Source organism: Calonectris borealis, chromosome 6 (assembly GCF_964195595.1).
Source record: "Calonectris borealis chromosome 6, bCalBor7.hap1.2, whole genome shotgun sequence".
Classification (NCBI taxonomy): Eukaryota; Metazoa; Chordata; class Aves; order Procellariiformes; family Procellariidae; genus Calonectris; species Calonectris borealis.
This window is the reverse complement of record NC_134317.1, coordinates 14,795,608-14,815,713: the sequence shown is the minus strand read 5'-3', so window position 1 is coordinate 14,815,713 and position 20,106 is coordinate 14,795,608. Positions and strand designations below refer to the sequence as shown.

Below are 20,106 nucleotides of genomic sequence, written 5' to 3'. Positions count from 1 at the left end.
GGAACAGGAGGGGAGCTGGGGCTGTTCACTTGTCTGTAAGAACCAACTCGAGTCACATCTGCTTTGCAAACCAGCATGGAGGTGCACCCTGACCCAGCAAGGTAAGTTAAATGCAGCCCCCTGAGATGCTCTGTGTGCTTGGCACGTGCCTGCAGGATTCAGCACCCTGCAGGACTGTGCCCAAGATGCTCCCTTTGTAGGACACAGGGCAAAGCCAGACCAACCAGTCCCTACTTGCATGGATTATTGTCACGTAGCCGTTGCCTGCATCCTCTGTGAAGGCAGCGTGTGTAAATAAACACGTGCACGCACAGAAGCAGGACTTTGGTTCCCGTCAGCTGCAAGGGGAAGGTGTGAGGTGGCAAAGGAGTCTGCAAGTGAGATGTGAAGCCCTGCTTTGGTTCTGTCTCCCATTGTGGAGGGCGCAAAGGAGAGGTAGGAAAAGTAGCCACTACCCGTGTGTTCCTTGAAGTCCCATCTAGGATAAACCTGGGTGTATTAAACACAAATTCTGTTGCTGTGATAAAAGTTGATACGGCTTCCTCGTATTTAGTATGAATATGTGTGTGTGTGTGTGTGGTTATGGTAGCTGGTTCTTAATGGCATAGTGTGCGTCGTGTTCATGTGGCATGAACTCCGCCCGTATAATCCCCTGCCCTCCGGTTGCTGCCCTGTCCATCAAGCAGCGCCCGCAGCGAGGCGGCTGTTTACTCTCCTCCTCCTCCTCCTCCTCCTCCTCCTCCTCCTCCTCCTCCTGCTTCGCTGGCGGCTGCACAGACGCCGCGGCCCGGAGGGTCGGTCCGCTCCCTTCCAGGCACAGACCCCCGGTGCCCGGGTGCCGCGCGGGGAGAGGCGAGGCACCGGCCGCCCGGGCGGCTTAAGGTGCCGCCGCCCGCTCCCGCCGCCGTGGTCCACCTTAACGCGGCGGCGGCTGCGGCGGCGGACGGGCCCATTGCCGCGCCGGGGGTCGGCGGGCCCCGGGCCCCCCGGGAGCCGCGCCGCCGCCCCGCGCCCGCCGGAGAGCGGCATAAAAATGAGTCAAAAGTGCGAAATGCGTCGCCGTCACCGAGCCGCAGGTGATGACGGGTCTCGGCCGCCGCCGAGCAACCCCCGCCGGCGGCACCCGGCCCGGCCCCCGGCGGCGGGGCCGGGCTATTTATAGCAGCCGCCGCGGCGATATAAGGGATGGCCGGGTGCGGGCTCCCCTGCCGCGGCCGGCGGGGCGGGAGCGGGCGGGCGGGGGCCGGCGGCGCTGCCCGGCCGCGGGCGCCTCTCGGCGGGCATGGGCGGGCGCTGAGGGCGCGGCCCCGGCAGCCCGGGTGAGCGGGGCTTCGAGGCCGGGGCTTGGAGGGCTCGGCGTTGGGTGGTGCTGTTAGCGGGGGGGGGGGGGGGGGCGGCGAACAAAACAATAAATCGCAGTTTCTTCTGCTTCTCCCCCACGAAGTGAGGGGGTGCGGGATAGCGCCGCGAGGAGTTACAGCGCTCCACGCGTGAAAAGCCCGCGGGAGGGGTGGGATCACCGTGACACCCCGCGGTAACTGCGGCGGGGCTTTCCCGTCTCTCCTCTTCCCCCAGTAATTCCTGCTGAAATGCGGTGCCCCGCTCTGGCATGAGCCCCCCCGCAGGAGGAGCGCTCCCCGGGCACCGCCGCTTTCCCTGGCCGGAGATCCGTGTCGGGAAGAAAGGGCTGTCGCCGACTGTCGCCGCGGAGCCGCCGCTCTCAGCAGCGCCAGACGCCGGGCTCGGGACGGTACGGTGGCTTTGTGCCGCGGGTCGTGCTGCGCGGCGGCGGTGGTCTTTGGGTGTCCTGGGGGGGTTCCTTCCTTCCCTGCTGACTGCTTGAAAATGGACCATGTAAAGCCGTGGTTGTACCGCGTGGGTCGCGTGTCTTCTTCTGGGTGAGTGGTGGGGAGAGGGTCACTCTCAGTCACGCTGTGTGATGAAAGGTCTTTGTAAGTTGAGGGTTTGTTGGAGTTTTGTTGTGTCTGGGGTTTTTTTTCCCCCCAACAAATTGAAAGCCACGCTAATCTTTTACTTTCCTACCCCTTGCGTGTTCTGATCCGTGTATTGCAAGATTTCTTATCTTGCATTAAAACTGCTCCTGGACCACTAAATACTTTGTGAAAGCTTCCAGATTCATGTGTTTGAGTTATTTGCTAGACTTTTAGAAGACAGATACAGATGCTACCTTTAATTGCTACGAAACAAGGACAGGAGGAGGTGCTTTTTTTTCTGGTTTTACTTTTTCTCCGCTTTGAGAAAGCGAACTGAACCACAGCTGAAACACAAGGACTTTCAGCTCTTGTGCTTGGGATTGCTGGGGATTAGAAAGAAAACTTGTAACTTTTTTTTTCTTTTTTTAAACGGCTTAAGAGCCCTAGAAACAGTGTTTAGAAAACCCTGCTTCCCAGACAGAGAAACTAAGATAAAGCCACGCTGGGTGTAAGTTGAGGAGCAAGTTAAGAGTTAGACCTTGGGTGGACCAGTCTCAGCATCCTGTGCTTGGCTGCTCTGGTAACCCTGCCTGTCGAGCTGATGACTTTATGCAACAAATTGGGACTTTACACCGTGGCCGTTCGGGGTAGAGGCTGGGGGTTTGTTAGAAGAGCAAAGCGCACAGTGGAGTCCTGACCCCTGTGTGAGGCTCTCCCCCAGCACAGGTAACTGCAGCCCTTCTGCACCCATCAGCTGGCACTTTTCTACATTAGTTGCCTAATGTTATGAAAGAGTAAAAATCTAAGCCACCAAGTCCTTAGGTATCTTAAGTCATCTAAGTTCAGATTTTGGTGGCAGGCTTAAAGGGATGCTATTGACTGGAAATGTTCTATTTATGTCTTACCTGGAAACTGTTGTTCATACAATAGTTGGTCCTAAGAACAAGCACGCCAACTTTATAGTCATACCTGGATATAGATGTGCTTTCTGAATTTTCACTATGAATTTATCCGGTTAGCCCAGGCACTTTCTGCACAAGAGAGATGCGTTTCAAAGGCCTAAGACAGCATGGGTCAGCTGTCATTATTTTTCTTTATGAAAGGTGCTTGTCTGTTGCTCTGAATCTTAGGGGCATTGCAAAAATGGGGTCTATTAATTTAAGAAAAACTAGAAGATAAAAGAGATAACATGGGTGTGGCAAGGAAATTATGAAGTAATAGCTTTAAAAAAATCCACATCTCGGTAGCATAGCTTTGGACTGCCTAATAGAGATAGGATTTCTTTCTATGTACTTGAGTCTGAAAACACAAAGCTGACAGCATCTCTTCAAAAATAATAGTGCCTATAGAAAAATAGGTGTTCTTCATATTATAGTTCTGCGTCAATTTGTTTGACTTCCTTTGATTTTGCTCCTCCATTCCAGGAAATATCCCATATGATAGAGTGTGTAGCCCAGATTGCAGAGGGCCAAACACCCCACCAGCATGACTCCTGAACCAGAGCAGCTGCACCAGGGTTGGAGCTGGCCTGGCATCTGTTTTCAGAAATGATGTGAAAGGCAGTTTCTATTTATTGAAGTTTTTGGTGGGTGTTTTCACAAGCTCAAAATTTTTTGCAGAGGAACTAAGAATTACAGAAACAAAGCTTGCCTTCTTCATGGGGGGAGTTTTTGGTATGTGTTGCGTTGGGTGGTTTTTTTCTTAAACTGGGACTGAGGCTAACAAAAGGGAGGAATAAAATTGTATCATCTGGTGGTTAGAGAGGACTTCTTTCCTTCTCCCCACACATTTTTTGGCACTGGGGGAGACATGGCATTTGGGGTCTGGAAGGAGGAAGATGAGTCCTGTACATGAACTGGTTTTGTCATTGGCAAAGTAGTACACGAGGGCAACGTAAGGACGAGTGAATATAGGAAAAGTGAATGTGACGAATCGTTATCGTTGACATCGTGCTGTGGTTCCTTAGAGCTCTTCTTTAACTGCAGACACAAGCAGTGTCCTGTACCCAAGACCTGCGCGGCCCTTTAGCTCGCACCACGTGCTGCCAGTGGTGTTTCGCTGTTGAGACCATCAGGGCAGAAACTCTACTCCCTTCTGCTCTTAATTGTGGAGGGCTCCTTGAGGAAGGCTGTTTGGCTTTGTTCCTTTCTGCCCTTTCCTTTTTATCTTCCCTCTTTAAGTGTGAAATATTTTTTGTGGCTGGATTCAAGCCAAGAGCCTCTATCTACCTCCCGCAGTTCCCGGGCATCGCTGCTGACCTGCCGGCTACAGGTGAGCCAATTCATTAGGATGAATCCGTCTGCCCTTTGAAAGTTTTAGGTTCCAGACTTCAACTGGACCAGTCTTAATTTGGTTTTGCCTGGTTTGTTCTCTTTGCACTGCTCCAGCCATGCTGTCACTCCTGGTGGCTCCTCGCTCCAGCCTCGCTCAGCCTTTGCAGCCTGCGCGGGGCCTCTGGCGCGGCGCGGTGTCCCTACGCCTGGGAGCTGCCCTTGCCTCCACATTGTAACTTCTCCGTGACCACGCATCCCTTTACCTCTCTTACCTGCAGAGGTGGAGGTAGGAGAGATTGCACCTCAGCATGGGAATGTGTTGCCCTCGACGCAGAGGGCACTCCAGACTCTGGAGATGGAGAATATTAAAATGAATCCAGAGGAACGAAGAGGAGAGTGTTTTTGCATGGTGGTGGTGTTTGCATAAGCTTTTATTGTCATAAATAAGTAGATCAGGGTTGAGGGGAAAAATTCAATGTATGGAAAATATGGAATTCATTTTCAGGCTTCCAAGACAGTACTATAGACAGGGCTGAGGACGAGAAGTGGTGTTAAAAGATATGGAAATGTGCCTTGAAAGTGACCTTTCAAAGATCAGCAATGTTATTCTTGGTGTCTGAGGCACCCAAGTTTAATGAAGTATAAAGCAGAAGGGGTTGGGAGGATTTGGTCCAAGTGAAAACAGAATGAGCGTGGGACTGGCAGATGGGAGGAACGTTAGCCTGCTCTGTGGTGGAGTTATTGCTTCTTTCTCCTGTTGTTGCCTACAGAGGGACTTGGCAGAAGATCCTTAGTGGGGAGGGGAGTACAGCCTTCCTGTTCTACTTGAGTGTCACTGGCTGTATTTTTCTGTGTGGGGAAACGAAGGTCCAACGCTCCAGTGGGTCACATCCTGCGTGTTTGTATCCAATGTAAATCTAGAGCAAGTCCATCAACTTCACGCGACTGGCTCTTCCTGAACAGAGAGGAGAAATGAACAGCTGTAACTTCGGATGCTGAATTTTTTGGCATACTCATTTTTTTGAGATTTATGACTCTTTTATTCACCATTTGAGAATGTAGTGGAGCAATTGCTGATCCATGCATGCATGTATATGTGAGAAAGTGTCAGCAGAGGAGTAATACGTATGGCAGTCTTGCATAGAGATATGGCAAACTCGCCACCTGTTCTTAGATGATGAAATAATTATACAAAAATATCTCTCCTGAAATAATGATTGAGGGAAGAGGTGGGGGCAGGGTTGGGGGAGGTTAACGATATTTTTAAGTAGTTTGCTGTACTGGTAGTACTTATGGTACTTATTGCTGACTCTCCTGATAATTTTACTGCTTCAGACACTAGTTCTTCAGTAAGTAGCGGTTAGTGCTGCACAGATGTATAGGTTTCATCGAAGAGACCAGTCCAATGGCTGGAGCTAGCTGAAGAGATGAGAAACCTGCCCCCAGGTACCTTCTCTGTCACAGACTGCCCAAAGGCAGCTAGGCTAGGGTCAGCAATTCTTACAGATACCCATAACTGTGAATCTGCCTCTCACTGAGCCCACTTTTCTTCTCTCTAAAATGGGGTAGTAGACGTTTCTTCTTTGTGGGGTGTGTTGGGATCATAAATATAGCAAATGCTGAGATACTTCAGAGGACATCTAAGTATCTGAGATATTCTGGGATTGGATTCCCCTTCCTACCGCTTCTCTTGTGGCCAGAATTGACCAGCAGAATTGCTCAGTGCTTCTACAACTGAAGTTTTTTATTAACTTTTGGCTAAATCTTGTTTGCCTCAGAATTTGTTTGACATTGATGGGCTTGAGATGAAAATCTTGAACTACTTTCTTGTACTTTCTTATACTACTACTATAGAGCAGCTTAAAAAGTGTGCTGACACCCCTTCACCTTACCCCAGATAACATGCCTGCCTTGCCTTCTCTTTCAGAAGGTCTGCTTCTGGAAAGAGTGTTGTACCAAATATATAACTTCATGCAGTGTGGTAAAAATGGTTTATTCTTTCTTCATCTCTCTCAGCCCTCCACTATCTAAGCCTTCTTTGTTGCTGCAAATTCCACATAGTTTCATACAAAGCCTCTCTCTTGAATATGCAACAGTTCTCATTCCCGTGTTAACTTGCTAAACTTACCTGAAGTGGGCGCTTCATTTCATGGAGGGGAAAATCTATGTATTTTCCCAAAGGTGGGGGAAATGCCCCCAAATGGTTTGCTGATCTCTGCTCTGTTTGGTTATTGCCAACTCCTGACTGCATCTGCCTAGTTCTTGGTCTAGAGATGAGTGTCACTGAGGACTTCCTGGGGACTATTTTGCATCTGAATGGTGGCTTGTAATGATCAAACATGGTGGGCCAGACCACTGGTTTATGTAGTGACTGGTGTTCATCCACTGAAGACCAAACAGCTGCTCCAAGTTTCCATCATCTCCAGTAGAAACGAGTACAACTGCATCAGCTCGCAGCCAGTTTACAATAAACCTGCTCCCTGGGCTGTGGGTTAACCCCACTAAGTGTCTCCTGGGATCAGGTCTGTTACTCTTGTATGTGAAAATAAGTCTTGGTGTGCCTTCTGATCTACTGGAGTGTAAATAAAGCAAGGAGGTCTTTCACTTACAGGCTCACTCATCAGCATATATTAGTAACGCTCATCAGCTTTTGACTGGAGCTTTGATGGCATAATTACTCTAAAAGGGTAACGTATTCAAAACTACCTGTGTGACTTTGGGAGTTAGATTCCTAAGAGTCTTAGTCATTATTTTAAATAGGAATCAGCTTTTTATGCCACGCATACTCCTGGAAGTTTTAAGAAAAGGCTTCTGTTATCATGTCTTTAAAATGACGGTTTCTAGGACGAGCATGGCAGCTCTGCCACTCTACTCATTTCTGATATTAAATAGGAGGTTGAAGAAACAATTAGAAAAATACTGTGGAAAATAGATTCTCAGGGGTAGTCTTACTAGAGAGGTCCAAGATGTAAAAATGTCTGCTCTTCAGTCACCTGGCAGCAGGACGGATGTAAGCATGTATTTTCAGCTATGTCTTCAGGACAGCTGGGAGGATGACTGATGTCTCGGCCGTCACTGTAGACAGAGCAAAACATGCATTTCTCCAGACACAATTTGGTGCACTGAATTCAAACAACTTGTGACTGGAACAGTTCGAGTCACCAGGGCAAACATGGTTATCAGAAGAAACAGATAAACAAAGAAAACAGTCTTGCATACTCGAGTACTTATGTTTGTGTAGGTAAGACTTTAATTTGCTATCAGTCTTAGGTTTCTTTTTGAGCAGTGATGGATTAGTCTTGGTACTTGTGCAATTTTTAAAGCATTCCTGTAACATTTGTAATACAAAAAATCTATTTATTTTGCAACATACCTGTGAGATAGGGACCTACTATTTATCTCATTTGTACAGCTGGGGAACTGGAGTGTTCAGTAAAGCTAAACACAGCACACAGGATCACACAGGAAAGTCTGCAGCAGGACAGGCAGCAGGGTGCTGAAACTGAGTCTCAATTCCCATGCAAACCACCAAGCTCTGGTCCATGCTCTTCCCATCAGGTTCCTCCTCGGTGCTTCTGAGGCAGCTTGAGGCATTTCCTTAGCTAGACAAGGTGGGGTTTGGCTTTTCTAAGGAGGAAAGCTCAAGCCTGGTGATGGAGGGAAGAAGATGATGTATGTCTGGGGGAAGATGGGGAGTGGGGAGCATCCCCTAGCTAGAGATGCCACCACCACTTCTTCAGCGAGCCCGGCTTCCCCGATGCTGGCCCAGGCTGCTTCACAGTCACTGAAACTCCGTTCCTCTGGGCAAATCCCTGCTCTTCCTGTGGCCAGAGCCAGCTCTGCTCTTTTTAATAAAGTTGATATGAGTGGCTGAGTTGACGATGAAGCCTTCTGGCTCCACACCTGCTGCCACCATACTGTGTCCCTGAGCTGCCTGGGCTCCCTGACGGAGGAGAGCCGCCTTCGCTCCATCCCGGCCTCGTGAGGGGCACCAGTGTCTTGCATTTGGGGGAGGAAGCTGTCGCAAAGCCAGCAGGAGGAATTTTTTGTTTTGGTTGCATCGTGAACAGTAACAATATGATTTTTATTGCTCAGAATGTACCACATTTATAGGATGCTATATTTAAAAAGAAGAAAAAATGAGTCATGGGGAGCTATGCTAATGCTAATTATTTATGTCTACCTCTTGTGAGGCTAAAGGCAGCGGGAGTTGAGCAACACTCTTGTCAAGTGTCTAGAGGATTTACAGATCAAACTAAAGCCCGCTGAAGTCAGCTGTAAGTCACGCTATGCCTCGCTCGGGGCCCGTATCCTGTACCTCGTGCTGGTTACAGTGAAATACTCTTCTTGAAAAACCTGGGAGCACTCGGTGCTGTCGACTTCCCTGGGCTCGGGCGGGAGCTCGCTGAGCCGCGGGCTGCAGCGGAGATGTTGTCCTCCACAGAGGTTACTGCTCCTCCGCTGGAAAGTCACACCTGGGTCGCGGCCCGGGGAGGGACGTCCCTGTGCCTCTCAGGCCATGCCTGCAGCACCACGTGAGCAGGTACCTGCACCCAGGGTGGGAGCAGGCAGAGCCTGGGCACGTCTCGGCTTCTGCCCGCTCCTCTACAAGAGCTGTAGTCCCAAAGAGAAGTGAGGTCGGGGTCTGCTGCGGTGCAAGCTGCCGGCACGCTCCTTTCAGAGCTCTTTGGGGATGCCAGGGTTCAGGTACTTTCGCTTATGGCATGTCTTGATGCTAATTCGGTTGGCTTGCACTTAATTATGACGTGCAAGTGTTGTTTTCTGGTTGGTTGGTTAGTTTTTTATTTAAAAGTTCCTTAATGAAATACTGTTCTATTTGAGAGTGCCAGTGAACTCAGCTTTCCAAGTGTCTGCTTGCCAGCGGGGCTCAGCTCTGGTCGCAAGTGGAGGAGGGACTGGGGCTTCTCTGCTGGGTGGGCCAAGAACAGCGGATGGAGACGGACTCGCTGTGAGCAAACCCAGAGGGCACGGTGTGCCCGGGACATGCAGATTTGGTAACAACAAGGTGCTCTGCAGCTCCTCTGTTTTGCCCGCTTATTTGAGAGGAGGAGTGAGCAGAAAATAATCATTAAATGAAGTCTTCAGGTTCATTGGGCTTTTTGTTTTGCTTCTTTAGGAATCGGTCATATCAGTATAAAAATGGGCATATTTAAGCTTCCTTTGATATATTTTTCAGGGGTGCATTGGAAAACAGAAAAGGCTGTGACAGTGTAAGGCTGGTTCTGGTTTGTGGAAACAAATACTTGCTCATCGTGCAATGATGGGGTTGAAAAGCTTTTGAATAGGGATCTGTTATTTGCATTGCTGGAAGCACAAATGGTGAGTCTGATAGACAATAGCTGGAACAAAGACCCACCCAACCCAATTTAAAAGGATGTTAATGGACATTGGTGCGGTGGGAATCCCATCCATTTTTTTCTTGGCCTTCCTACTTAAAAGGCTACTAAAACATCCTCTGTAGTACATCTCCAGGTACCCGCTTGCTCCAAAAAAGCATTTAGAGGATTTTCTTCTCTAAGTTTGCAAGCCTGTGATACAAGCTCCTTTACCAGTTGGTGGTTGTGACACAGAAAGACTCCAAAAAATTACGAAATGTCAAAAAGTAACAGGACGCAGATGGAATTTAATCTTTCAGGCACATCCAGGCACCATTATCAGGTTTGTCATCTGTACTTAACATACCCAAATAGCTCTTGAGTGGTCTGCATAGGCAGCTGGCAATGTAGTAGAGATTGTGATCTTCAGAAAATATGTAGCTGATGTCTTGTGTAATACTTGGTATGGAAGTATTAGTGCCAGCAGTGTAAGCACAAGACTTACCGGGTGGGGAACATCCATCTGTAAAGTAGGACTCATGGGGAAGAAGTTGTTCGGTACCCAGCGCTCAATCCCAGAAATAGTCATCAAGGGCGTCCACAGAGCTTGTGTTGTGGGGTGATGAACCAGGAAGGGGGAGATCACTCCCGAAGGAATCCCTTCAGCTCAGGAGTGCTCACTGCCGAGCTGCTGCAGGCTGGAGGTTGGTTTGATCGCTGCTGGCATTTGGTGGGGACAAGAGTCCCCAGCTAACCTTGGAGGAGGAGGAGACATGCCCTAGTGCTCTGGCAAAACCTCAAGCTGTTGCGAATTATTTTTGTAGAATGGGAGTGCAACATGAAGTATTGCCATCGTGGCTCTGAGTAGCGCATGATCTCGCCGTTAGGTACCTGCCTAGCCACAAGTCTACATCTGACATAACCATCCTCGGAGGACAAGGCAGGTATCGCCTGAGCCCACCCTGTGCACGCCCTTTGCTGCCATCTGAAGAGACCTTGGTGGTAGCAGGTGAAGGATTGTAACTCTGGATTAAAAGTCCGAAGGTTACGCTGAGCCGTAGTGATGAGGTGGACTTGAACGAGTACTTGCAGCTCTTCCCTGAGAAAATATTTTGTAACTCAAGGGCAGAGCACTCGGAGAGAGACTTCTCTGTTTCTTCCACATGCTGTGGATGCTTTTAAATGTAATCTGCAAACAGGCAAAATAGCAAGCATGAGGAGCTGAGCAGACCATTTGCTTTTCTGAGATTTGGTCTGAAAAGCTCTGTTAAAATGCTCTGCTGAGCATCGTTTCCTCTGCGCGTTCTGCAAAATGGCTCCGTGCGGCACAGAGATGCTGATAAGATGCTGCAACACCCCTGTCCTGTGAGCTGTGAGTGTTTTGTTACGTGAGATTTACCTGTGGAGTGTTAAGTCGATCTTCAAAAGTTTGACTTAGACTGAATGCCTGCGGAGCATGAGAAGTCTTTCATGTTAATCAGCAAAGTTTTCTAAGGGGTTATGTAATTTCTTATTCTTTTTGCAATGTAGCAAGTCTGTTTAATTAAGCATCTGGGATTTGAATTATTAAATAACGGAACAGTTTCAATCTACTTTTGTGTTGGTAAAGCTCTCCAGCAACCTATTTTTATTCCTTGGATTTTTAAATTAGGAGCTTCGGAAACTCTTTGAACCTCAGGAGGACGACTTACTGGATCCAGGAGGGCAGAGAAATACAACTCTTTTTCTAAGGTCTCCTGAGCACAGCAAGTCACTCCCTGTTGTTTACATACCAGCCTCACAAGAATATGGGAATAAATGTTAGGTTGTTGAAGCAAAGGAGCAAAATCGTGTTTTCAGGCGTATGCTGCGATGAAGCATCTGTTTGGTTTTGTGCAGTGTGAGAATAAATCCTTTTGCTGCACAAAGCACTGGGAGCAGTCCTCTGGTTTGGAGGTCAGATTGCCTCATCCGTTTGGGGGGAAAAAAGATAGAGAAAAATAACAGTAGTTGCAGTTTGCATGGACTTGGGAGGGCTCGCAAAGAGGTGGACAGGTCTAGCTGGGAGGTGGGAAGGGACAAAGAGGAGTTGTCTAAGCCAAAGAGGTGACGGGTTGCTGAACTTGGGCGGCGGGTGGAGGTCTCCACCTTCAAGGCAGTGAACGAGTTGCTGAGGAAGGAGGTGAGGAAGTGTCTGCTAGCGTCCGTGGTGGGGGCAGAGGGGCAGATGGCCCTGGGCAGGGTGTCCTCGTGGGCAGCGGGAGGTGAGGGACTTGCTGTGAAGCCACTTGGCCCCAAACAAGCTCCCAAAATGCCTCCCAACCTCAGGAGCGCTCCGGCTCCCCAAGCCCTCCTGACCCCAGGCTAATGTGCTCTTGCTCGTGTTTGAGACCGGTGCACTTCAAAAGCCTTGGCGAGTGGAGGGGTGGGTGGACACGGTGGGTGGAGCTGATGACCCAAAATATCATTTCCCCTTCCTAAGGCTGGGCGTATACCAAACTTGTGTCTCTGTGTGGTAAAAGAATATGAACCAAAAGTGCTGAGAGATGCAGTGGTTAAATTGAAACATGCTGTGGCAGGATGAAAGTAATCTTGTCCCTTACCAGCCCTTAATGCTTTGGGGCTTTATTTATTTTTTTTTCAAGTGGCTGCAATCCATACCGTCTCTATCTGTGCTTTTAGTAGAGATATTTTTATATGCAGAAACATGTCAAGACACCATCAGGGTAAACCATCCCATGTTGTGTTACAGCTCTCAAGGTCAAGATAAAACATAAGAATATCTACAGTTGCCTTTCAGTTAAAATTTTATTTTTGCGGTGTCCTTGAATGTACTGAAGCCCATGAAAAAGACCCCTACATGGAGTGAATGTCCCTTAGGGAGAACCCAGCAGTTCAAAGAAGGGCCAAATCCAAATTTCTTGCTCTTTCTATGAGTCTGATATAAAATGTGATGCAAATGAGAGATGTACCTGAGTTGCCAAGACTAAGACTAGCATCTCTTTGCTTGGTGTTTAAAAATAATGGCACTATACAGACCTAGGAATGGCATATGAGATCTACCACAAGATCAGAGCAACGCAGCGCTGCATCCCACTGTTTTTGAGAAAAGAGCTTGATGCCTTGCCTCCGTTGTGACTTTGCAGCAGGATAGCTGTACTTCACAGCTCCATGGTGGATGGAAGAAAAAAACGGATCTTCCTGGGCTCTGATGGTGGAGCCTAAACATTTCTATGAAACTTCTCTGCCAAGGTCTGTAGGGTATTGAAACTCAGGAGAATCTGAGCAAGGAAACCTGTTCACAGAGGAGACCAGAGTAATTGAACCAAAACGATGTTCTGGAAGAGCTAATCAAGGACCAGGGATTCTTCTTTAAAAGCAGCTCTTGATTTGACCCCGAGAGTCTAGACTCAGACATGTCCAGTACTTTGCTTTGTTCAGTTCACGTGCGGTCTTACCTGTGAAACGGCCCTTCCCATTGCCCAGGTAAAGCAGAAGTCCTGTGGGAGCTGGCGCTCTGTACCACAGCAGGTACAACTGCATTTAAGCAGGTACCACTCACATTTAAGGCAGAGTGAGTGTGTCCGGCCTCAGTAAATGATGAGAAATGTGGTGATATTTGTGTTTAACCAATGTTTTATCCTCTTGTCCCATCAAAGGTCCTTATCCGCCCTTTCACCGATACTGAGTGGTGTGTTTGCTGTCCACATTGCTGCAGGGAGGGAGCTCCTCGGTGGGTCGGGTGTAACCCAGCACATCTCCTCATCCCTTGGGGACAGCATCCCCTCGGGGAATCTGCACAGTTTCTAGAAATCTGTTAGTGCCAGCCCCATGGTTAGACAGAAGGCATCATCTTTGACATGGGGCATTGGGAGGCCGAGTACCTTCAAGGCTGACTTCTGAAATGAGTATAACCATGTGTGGTGTGTTTCTCCCATGTGAATGCTAGAACCAGTTTATAGGGCAAAAGCAGAAGACGTTTTTGTTTGGTGTGTGCGAAAGATGCTTTGTGGCGATGGCAGCAGAGGGTGTGCCTCTCCCTTTTCCTTTAACTGGGGAGAGACTCTGCTGTTGCTTTTTCTTTTCTTTTTTTTTTTCCCAAATGGCAACTGATTTTTGAGGGGGTTTATCTTTTCCTGAAGTTGTGAGTGAATTTCTGATGTGATTGCACAGAGGTAGTGGTGGTTGGAGCCCTGCTGTTCCCTCGTTTATCGGAGGTGCTTCACGAGAGTGCAAAACACTTTTGAGGTATGATTTCCCATAGCGTGCTAATCCAGTGAAGTGCTGTAGACTTGCTTGCTGGCACTGTTTAAATCCATAATGCAGCACCACCTGCCAAACCACAGGGCATAATGGAAGTGTTAATGAATGTACATATATACCCTCCCACGCGGCTGCAAGTTGAATGACTTAAAATTTGAGGCAGAGGGTTTAGACTGAGCATGGAAGGAACAGGCTTAGGGTATCCTGATGCAGGTCTGTGCTGAAACTGGGGGGTGAGGGTTGGCCACAGGGGTCAGAAGTTGTGTTTTCACAGATGTGTTGATTTTCGGCTGCTGCTCTCTGATATATGGACTCGTTCACTCGTGACACCTGAGAAGAAACTTGAGCATCCAACAGCAAAGCGCAGGTACTGAGCAGCACCAGTTGGGACCCCGGTACATCTTTTCCGAAGGGTTATCCTTGCGGGATACTTCTCTCCGGTGCTGGCAGGGTGAATGCGCTTGACGGGAGGGAGAACTTGAGTCATGCATGGGTAAACTCTGTTCCTCAAGGGTGGTTTGGCCAGTTGCCCGCTGGTCTGGGCGTCAAGGTGTGCGTTTGCCACCAGGAGGGCTTGCCCAGACTGGCAGGGAGCAGGAGGAGGACAGCAAGGAGGGAGCTGGCAGCCACGCAGCTTGCCAAAGAGAAGGGCTGAGAAGAGGTGTCCGGGTTTGCCCGGCACGTGGCCGGGATGGTGGCGGTGTACGTGCTCCCTGTCCTCGGATGGGTTCACAGGGACGCTGTGGCCTCGCACAGCTGCGGGTCGCCATGAGTGGAGCAGGGAGGGGGCCACGCATCCCCCCCATCCCACTCCTCACCCCGGTACCCGGCCCCGAGCTCTGCCCACACTCCTCTTTCAGACAAGCTTGTTGGATTTGCCAAGTATGGAGTCGCCTCCCCAGCATGTTGTACGTAAATAAGAGGCACATGCTCTTGGCAGACACTGTAACGAGCCTGGAAAAAATGACTGTTACGGGTCCTGGGCCAGTGATGAGATCTTGGAGTCTTCCAAGTGACAGAGTAATGACATGGACCCGGGAAATGGCTGGAAAATAGCCTTCTACATGGTTCTGGGATTTAGAGTCATGAAATTCTACCTAAAATCTGCAAAGTGCCTATTGGGGTAAACCTGGGAGATGGTATTTGTGTAAACCTGGGAGATGGCTGTTCCTTCATCTTCTGAATTCCACGCTGGTGAAGTTCTACGAAAGCTCCAGCATCACAAACTAGCATGCTCTGTGCTCTTTTGTACCTGTAAATGAGTATTATATGAGCTGTGGGGAACCAGGAGGACTGTCCTCGACCCAGCAGCCTGGGAAAATTGAAAGAGAGCCCTACGAGCCTGCCCTGTGCCCTGGGGTATAGAAGTGTTGCAGAAACGTCTGTGCTGCTCCATAGCTCACAGGTAATTCCAGGGAGCAGTGGGATGTAGAGAGGGAAGGATGATCTGTCTGTTTTTCCATAGGATATGGACAACAATAGTCTTTTTGCCTAGAAAGGACACAATCATGAGTCAAGTTTTGGAGAAGACTTGCAGTAGAGCACAGGTTTTGGAAATAGCCTGGAGATCCCCACTCTTCTCACCTCCCTCCATCTCCCTGAAAAGGCTCTGGGAGCATCAGCCATGGACTTGACAGGATTCACCCATCCCTGCATGGCAATGCTATTACCAGAGACCTTCACAGCCTTTAGCTCTTCACAGCTGTCTGAAGAGACGCAAAGTGTGTTTGCCAGGAGGGAAGGGAGTCTTTAAAAAGCCATTTACATCCCGAAAGACATCCGGTAGCAACCCTGGAGATGTAAAAAGCATTAAATACCAAATTGAGCCTGACTGGAAGACAAACTTGGAGCCAAATGCATTGACTGATTTGCAGGAGGGTGACTGGAATGAGATGGCCCTGTACCCTTTCTAACCATGAACCATCTCCAAAGCATCTGTAGGTGCCGTGAAGTCTGTGCGTTGGCTCAGCCGTGCCTGCCCTGTGCACATCACGACGTCCATAAAACTACAGTGCAATGAGCCATCACAGAGCTGGGCGGGGGGTAGGTGCACAGCGTGGTCAGGATACTATCAAGCACCCCTTGTTTTGGCAGGGGGATGCGGGACCGTGGTGGAGAAGGCAGGGTGAAGCCCTGAGTCCATGATAGGCAGTTTTCAGCGCTGCTTGGGATCCCCTCCAACAGCTCCGCAGTGCACAAATTTGGCATGTGGACCACTCTGCCTGCCCATGGCAATGCCGGCCGAGGCCGGGAGGGCTGTCCATGCACATCTGGCTGTGCCACGCACATCTGGCTGCATCGCCAGCAGCGGGGCTACGTGCAGGCAGCAGAACAGCTGGCTGCAAACCGAGCGCTGCCGCAGTGCTGGGCTATTGCTTTGCAAACCTTGCTGAGCAGTATAACGGAGCAGCAAAACCACCCAGGGCAGTGGATTTGGGGTCTTTATATTGGCGTGTCAGCAGACTGGGATGTGTGGGAGGGAAGCTGCCCATTTCCAGGGATTGTGCGAGCAGGAAGGGCAGCTATTGGAATTCGAAGCCGCTTCCTCCACTGTAAATTTGTTCTTGTTGTGTTATCTCTGGCTGGACAGGGCAGGGGAACATCTTGGCTATCTGATTTTTTGCTATAGTGTGTTTAGGTCAGCTTCATCAGTTCCATGATAACATAGGAGAGGCATTCCTGGCCTCACTAGTGAAGAATTTTCAAGAGTAATACAAGAATCTGTCATGTCCCGATGTCTCCCAAGAGCTTTGGAAATAAATGAGTAAGGAAAGGGATGGTGGATTTAAACACACAGAAGTGATGGAAGTAAAAGTAGCTGAGCCATCTGCTTCCTCAGGCCCCAGTCTGATGTGCAAGGATGCTCTCATTTCACGCCTTACCAAAAGGCTTGGATCAACCTCCAGCGGACACCCCTAAACTGGAAACCGTACAGTTTTAATCAAGTTCTGAGAGATACAGGAGTGGATCTCGCATAGCTGCTTTATCTGTATCTGGATTCTCCTACAAAACTGGTAGCGGCAGTGCTGTAACTCTACAGATGACCCAAGTCTGACTTTAAGTGTTGTTTTTAATTTTTTTTTTTAAAAAAAAAACAACTGACTTTTGCATCCGAGTGTTGGCTTGTCAGAGTGACAGGGATCTTTTACTTATTTTGAAAAGGGCACAAAATCACCAAGAGAAACAGGCTGAAGATTAATGGAGTGGTTGTGGGAGGTGGCGGAGGAGTTGGGGGAGGGAAGCGGAGTTCGTTTCAGATGACATTGCGTCAATATGATTGACGCATGCTGTGCTGCATTTACATACAGATCAGGACACCGACAAGCACGTGCTTCCAGGTAAATACGAGTGAGCCCCTGAGCCCGGCCTGGCCACGGGAAAGCTGCTGCTCAGTCCTATAGCAAGGGCTCCTTCTTATCGCTTAAGGACTCGCAGCAGGGGGAGACGGGGGGCCGCCTACCACCTAAGCAATTTCCAGTGACGTGGGTTTTTATTATTATTGTTTGTTCAGGCTATAATTCCATGTTTCCTGAAATAACTACCAAGTATTCATGAGGCAGCTACTGCCTTTAGCTCCCTTTTGTGTGAATCTCAAGTGCTTCATTACTCCCCCGGTGAGTTTTTTTTCTCTTACAGTAAATCTGAGCAGCATCTGTGCGGTGGGGGAGGCGATGCGATCTTGGGTTGAAAAGGAGAAGAGGTCTGGCTGGCACGGGAAGCTGGTGAGGAGTTCAGGGAGTGCAGCCCTCGGGGTACAGCATCTTTTTGCGCTGGAGGAGAATTCACGAGGCCGCTTCCAGGACCCACAGCTACATCCCCCAAATTCAAAACCCAACCGGTTGCATCTCGTTATTGCTGGGTTGAGGATTTTATTTTTAAACAACAGTTGGTTTATGACTTTTTTTTCTCCTCTTTAGTAGCAATCTGATAGTGCTTTGATCACTGCTCCAGAAGGAAATGCCTGTAATTTCCTGTGCAGGTCTTGCCAGGTGCTGGGCTCCATCAGATCTCCTGGAAGCTGATAGGAGTTGAGAGCGCTCTCACCTGGCAGGATCGTCCTTATTAGAAAACCTCAGAGAGTTGAAATTTCACTTGGGTTTTGAACAACTTAATGCCAGAACTACAAAGGGCATCAGGCTCTGGCTTCCCACATGATGGATCTCTTCCATGCTGACTTCCCACTGAAGACTTGCACGCGGCCCAGCTTTGGCTTGGTGTGTCCTTTTTGAGGTATTGACCGGGCAGGAAATCTGGCAGACTGGAGGAAACCTGGCTAAGCGTTAATCATCTTTATTTAATAATAGTTGGCGGTGGTTGTTCATACACCTACGGGTCCTTTGGCTTTCGAAGGTTTGGAACACGGTCATGCCAACTTGAGGGAGAAATTCCTGAAGTTCATTTGGTCCTGATCAGCATGACTCAAGGGAGGCAGCTGCCTCCTAAAAGGGCACGTCCCATGTTTCAAGGGTTCTCAGTAGCTCCCAGTCCAAGGGATTGCCTGCAACACATAAAGCTGAACTATTTTGGTACCTGGCGAGCGTCTCTGGGTGTGTCGTGGTGGTTGTGTGGCTGCAGCCAGCAGTCTGCAAGAGGAACAGAGAGGGAAGTGTTCAGATCTTGCAGAGTTTCAGCCCTGGAGGCACTGCATGGAGCTGCTAATGCTTGCAAAGTGGCCGGGTAAAAGGGCGTAATCGAGTGAGCTGTGGCTAGAGAAGAGTTATTAATTGCAACCGTAGGAGTAGTTGGCAGCCTTTGTGGCTGATAGTCTTCCTCGGCCTCAGGTGAGGTTGGTGTCTTCAGGTACGCAGAACTCTGGCAGGGCGTATGTGAAGAGCAGTCCATGGACCAAAGCAAGCCGATGATAGAAAATTCCCTTGGCCATGGGCTGATGGAATTGGTCAGCATACATATATATACCTAAGTATATGCTAAATCTCAGCCCATTGCTATAGCGGCCACAGGCTCCCTAAAGTTGTCAGTTTTGGAGAGCTGCAGCAGAGGAAAAGGGAGCTGGTGGTTCCCACGCAGACCCTGCTGCAGCTTTTTCTTGAGGTTTCATAACAGAATTAAGCAATTTGTGTCACGTGTTGCCATGGAGACCATAAATCACTGTCATGCCGGGCTTCTCTGTCAGGGAGCCGGTGTCTTTAATTGCACTAACCTCCCCTGCAAAGCCAGGGCTTGGTTCTGAGCTCTTTTAGCTGCTGTAATGGCTTTGCCCTGGGAGCTCTGCCTCCAGGAGAGCAGAGCTGGAACCGGTGGTAGGGATGCTCGCACGTAGAATATCAAATATCTGGGGTCAATTTTATTATTGTGGTATGTGGCCACACCTCTGCTCAGATGAACAGAAATTATAATGATTTACATAAGCTGAGATCTGTCCCACTTGCGTTCAGGGCAAGTTTTGCAACGAGGGTGGAGATTAGATACACTACCTTTATGTTGTGGTGACCTGTTGGGGCCTGGGGGTCCAGCTGCACAAACTAAGCTGAATTTCTCTGTCTTTGGTGTTTTTATATTACTTGGCTGCTCCAAAGGGATGGCTCAGCCCTTCCACTCCGTCCCCACGTCCAGAGAAGTAAATGGGGTTTTACGCAGTTTATTCTGCCTCCATAAGAAATCTTTCTGCAGAGGAGGTTCAGCCTCAGTGATGCTCTTGGATCAGCGTTTCTCTTTTTTTCCTTGCCATCTACCCCAGAAGTAGCCACATGTCTGACTGTCAGCATTACTGGCTTGTGCTGTCAGGACACAGATCTTGCCGGTGCGTATGAAGACAGTGGTATAAATCAGCCTCCTTCCAGTAACTTAACCAGAGCCCTGACAGCTTTCGTCAGCGTTGGGTATGGATCCTTCTCTTGGCTCCTTCAAAATAAACAACTGTATAAATTGTGAGATGATTATCATCAGAGCTTGTTAGTGTATTACCACATGCTGCTTTGTATTCAGACAATAGATAAAAACGTCTGTGCTTTGTTTTTCTCAGTCGGGTCTACAGCAAACACGCTTATTCTTGCTCCCATCTGAGGAGGACTGTGTCAGTACTCCTGCCAAAAACATGTGAAAATCAGCCCGAGTCTTGTGCACTTGCCCGTAGCAACGTAACCAGCCGGCGCGGAAGCTCTGCGCACCTTTGGGAGTGTTTAATGTTTTCCAGGAGGTGACATATGTTGTTTTTAAGGTTTGATTTATTGGCTGGTTTAGATGATAATCTCGTCGAGGCATGAGCTGTCTTCATGCTTTGGTTATCAGGGCAGGTGGAGGTGTAGAGGGATTGATGTACTTGGGTTTCAGAGGGTTTGCGTTACGTACCTGCGTGTTGGG

The 20,106-nt window shown here is 49.0% G+C and overlaps 1 protein-coding gene across 3 annotated transcripts in view; it reads left to right on the top strand.

Annotated features, from left to right (window-relative positions):
* Positions 1-962: 962 nt before the first annotated feature.
* Positions 963-20,106, top strand: part of MRAS (muscle RAS oncogene homolog) — a 41,485-nt gene continuing 22,341 nt past the window's right edge. For 2 of the 3 annotated variants that reach the window (XM_075152911.1, XM_075152912.1), the window contains exons 1-2: positions 1,208-1,319; positions 1,576-1,750. The gene's annotated coding sequence lies outside the window, so the exon portion shown is untranslated. Of the gene's footprint in view, positions 1,077-1,207; positions 1,320-1,575; positions 1,751-20,106 lie in introns of those variants that run through there. The other variant, XM_075152913.1, reaches the window with a different exon arrangement.